We start from the raw sequence: 4,043 nt of genomic DNA on the forward strand, positions 1-4,043 counted from the left end.
TCTTCCTGCCTCAGAGAGACCCAGTTTCCTTCAGATATTTTTCTGGTTATCTATTGTTGCATCACAAACCATCCCCAATACTGAAAACAACAATTCATTTTCCTGTCTCACAATTCTGTGGCTGACTGGGCTCAGCAGGGTGGTTCTTGCTTGGGGTTTCTCATGTGGTTGCAGTCAGATGGCAGCTGGGGCTGGGGTCGTTGGAAGCCTCCACTGAGCTGGACATCCCAAGTGGCCTCTTCATTTACGAGTCCAGAACAGTGGAAACCAGCTCAGTATCTTGGTATCTCTCTCTCTCTCTCTCTCTCTCTCTCTCTCTCTGTGTGTGTGTTTGTGTGTGTGTGTCTTTCTCTTCTTGCTCTTTCTCTCACTCACTTGCTGGCTCTCCACATGGCCTCTCCACATGACTAGCTTGGGCTTCCTCACGGCATGGTGGTCTCCCTGCAGTCAGGCTCTGTATACACTGGCTGGTTTCCCACAGAGCAAGCATTCCAAGAGACTGAGAAGGAGCTGCAAGGCTTCTTATCATCCAGCCTTGAACCTTGTGCAAAGACGTTTCCTCCGCATTTTATTAGTTACGTAGGAGCACCCCAGACTCAGTCCAGGGATTACCAGGAGACATGGTGTGGCAGACTGGGGGTGAGGGGAGCTTTGGAGAGGAGCTACCATGGATACCCCTTTCCCACTCAGCCACAGGCCTCTGGGGCAGCCAGCCTCACCTTCCAGCCTGAGGGTGAACCAGATGGGTCTAAAGGTGATGCCTCCTCCTTGTCAAGAAGGAGCATGTGACCTTGTTTTGGTGAATGAGATATAAGGGGGATGTCTGCTGGGCTTCTGGAGAAAGTTTTCACATTCCTAAGAGAGAGTCTTCTTCCTCAGGTCATAATTGGATTTGAATATGTTTTCTGAGGCTGCCGCAGGCATTTTCCATCAGCCTGAGGATGACACAATCCCTAAGAAGGGCAGAGCAGACAGGTGGAAAGACCCAGAGCCCTGGAGGGCACAGTGTAGCCCATCCACAGCCAACACTGAAGTACACCCTACTTTGGGACTCTCTGTTATCTGGAATAATAAACCGAGACTGCGTCTCTCTCTCTCTATCTCTCTACATAAATATATGTGTGTGTGTGTGTATGTGTGTGTGTATGTATATACACATATATACACATAGGTACATACATATATATGAATGTATATGTGTATATATGAGTGATATGTGTGTGTGTATATGTATGAGTGATATATATGTGTGTGTGTGTATATATATATATGAGTGATATATATATATATAGCTTAGGTTGGAGTGCAGTGGTGTTATCACAACTCACTGCAGCCTCAAGCTCCTGGGCTCAAATGATCCCACCTCAGCCACCCCTTAGCTCTCCTTTGCACAGAGGGCTGTACAATAGATGGCTGTCTGAATTTGGCCTGTGGGCCATATTTTGCTGATCCCTGGTTTAAAATGACAAGGAGTAAATACTACTGACACAAGAATGCTGACTTACGACTGCTCATCCCTCTAATCCCCACTGTAAATTATCATTATAATTACCCACTGATGCTCAGGTTCGCAAATCTGCAGATTGTAACTTACTTTTATTCTTGCTTGAATGAGAGGATGAGTTTACCTTAACCTTAAAAGACGGTAATTTTTAAGATTAAGGTAATGGGTGTGAGGTGGGTGCTGGGCTTCTGTAAGAGAAGTCAAGACTTGCAAGGAGAAAAATTTTCTCACAGCTTAATAAGACAAAGGAGAGTCACTAGCAAGAATCAAAAGTGCTTATTGTCTTTTAGATACTTCCCCAGTACCCCACTTCCTGACCAAACCATAAAGGTCACTTCCTCTTGCCTCCAATACACACACCCTTAACTGAGAAAATGGATGAAACAGAGAATGGTTGACAACCTTAACCTTAATCGGGGTGGGGATCATGTTGGACACCAAGGAGATGGGGCCTTGAGGGAAGAGAGATAAAAAGAAGTAAAGAAGGCTGGGCATGGTGGCTCATGCCTGTAAATCCCAGCACTTTGGGAGGCCAAGGCAAGTAGATCACTTGAGACCAGGAGTTCAAGACCACCCTGGTCAACATGGAGAAACACTGTCTCTACTACAAATTAAAAAAAAAAAAAAAAATCATCCAGGCGTGGTGGTGCACGCCTATAATCCCAGCTACTCAGGAGGCTGAGGCATAAGAATTGCTTGAACCTGGAAGTGGAAGTTGTTGCAGTGAGCCAAGATCATGCCACTGCACTCCAGCCTGGGTGACAGAAGGAGACTATCTCAAAAAAAAAAAAAAAAAAAAAAAAAAAAAAAAAGAAGTAAAGAAAATAAAACATGTAGGGAGGGAGAGACTGTGTAAGGGAGAGGGTGTGGCCTACTCCGCCCACCAAGGTGTGATTGAGGAATGCACCTCCCTGGTCTAGGCAGGCCGAGGCCCCAGGGAAAGCTCAGGGGTAAGTTGAAAAGACCATGGAAACCACTCCCGAATCTCCACCTCAATGTGGACTCTGTAAGGGCTGGGCCAGGTCTCCTAAGCCTGAAGCAAAGGACAACTGAACATTTTCCAAGGCCCTTCCTGTGCTTCACAGGCTAGACCATTCTGCCCTGGACTGGACTGTCTCACACGCTTCCAGGAAAACGAGGAGAACCTCATGCGCAGGGGTTTCCCTGGTGTTTAGAGAAGCCATTTATCCATGCAGACTCTTTGACAAAATGAAGGGAGATATGCAAGGATTTCTAAGGAAATTTTAGCTGTGGGGAAGCTTCATAAGAAACTGAGGTCCAGTGTGCACTTTGGGATAGAAATATTTCCTTATGGAAAAGAAGAGGCTCAGAGACAAAAAGTTGGAGTGCATGGGACGTCACATGCCATGCACAGGGGCCAGTCCTGGAGCCCCATCTCTGCAGGAAGTTGTGTCCCTGGGCGGCTCCTCCTGATTTGGGGACCAACCTCTCAAAGGCAAAGTGCCTGGGCATTCAGATTTGCAGAGCAAGTTAGAAAGTTAGACAAATCGCTGTTCCCATTTTTGGCCCTTATAAAGACAAAATGTTAACTTGATACTAAAGCAAAGACCCATATCTCATGGCATACAATATTTATTTATTTATTGAATCAAAATCAGATTCCACTGCTGCATACTCTCTGGTTCTGCTGTAGGAGAATGTAGTAGCAGTTAGATATGCTGCAGAGCTATTCATATCTTGTGAATCATTGGAACAGTGCGTTTTCAAATGGTGTCCCTTCACTTTCCGTTTAGGGGGAAAAAAGGAAATAGTTCTATGACAACAGCCGTATTTTCTAATATTCTAGGTTTATTCTAATATTTCTTTTTTTTTTTCTTTTTTGAGACAGAATCTCGCTCTGTCGCCCAGGCTGGAGTGCAGTGGTGCAATATCGGCTCACTGCAACCTCCGCCTCCCGGTGTTACCAGGGGTCCTTGCTCCTAGTGCTCCCAAGATGGCGGCGGGCCACTTCCAAGATGGTGGCAAGCCTCATGTTCTCTGACCTGGGGTTCTTGGCCTCACAGATTCCAAGGAATGGAATCTTGGGCCATGCAGTGAGTGTTATAGCTCTATTAGAAGCCGTGGGTCATGGAAGAGAACAGTGGAACCCAGTGACTGGTGTTCAGCTAGATTAGGATGAACCCAGGCACTTAGCCATGCAGGAACAAACACCAAAATTACGGGCCTTTAGCCCGATTGGGAGTGGCAATGGGTGCCTCGCTGGATCAGGAGCACAGCAGATACCCTGCTGGATCCCGAGGGATGGAAGTCAGCAGCGGGTCTGCCATAGGTGGCAAACAGCAGCGGTGGACGCGAGTGAAAGCTCAGCTCGAGCGATAACAAAACACAGATCAGAAGAGTGCAGTTGCAAGATTTAATAGAGTGAAAACAGAGGTCCCATATAAGAGGAGGGGACCCAAAGGGGATCAAAGGGGATTGCCTTTGTGGACTCGAATGCCTGGGTTTATATCCTCATCCTTGTCTCTCCTGCTGTGCTCTCAGGCAATAGATGATTGGCTATTTCTTTACCTCCTGTTTT

This window comes from Macaca nemestrina, chromosome 11 (genome assembly GCF_043159975.1).
Source record: "Macaca nemestrina isolate mMacNem1 chromosome 11, mMacNem.hap1, whole genome shotgun sequence".
In the NCBI taxonomy this organism is placed as follows: Eukaryota; Metazoa; Chordata; class Mammalia; order Primates; family Cercopithecidae; genus Macaca; species Macaca nemestrina.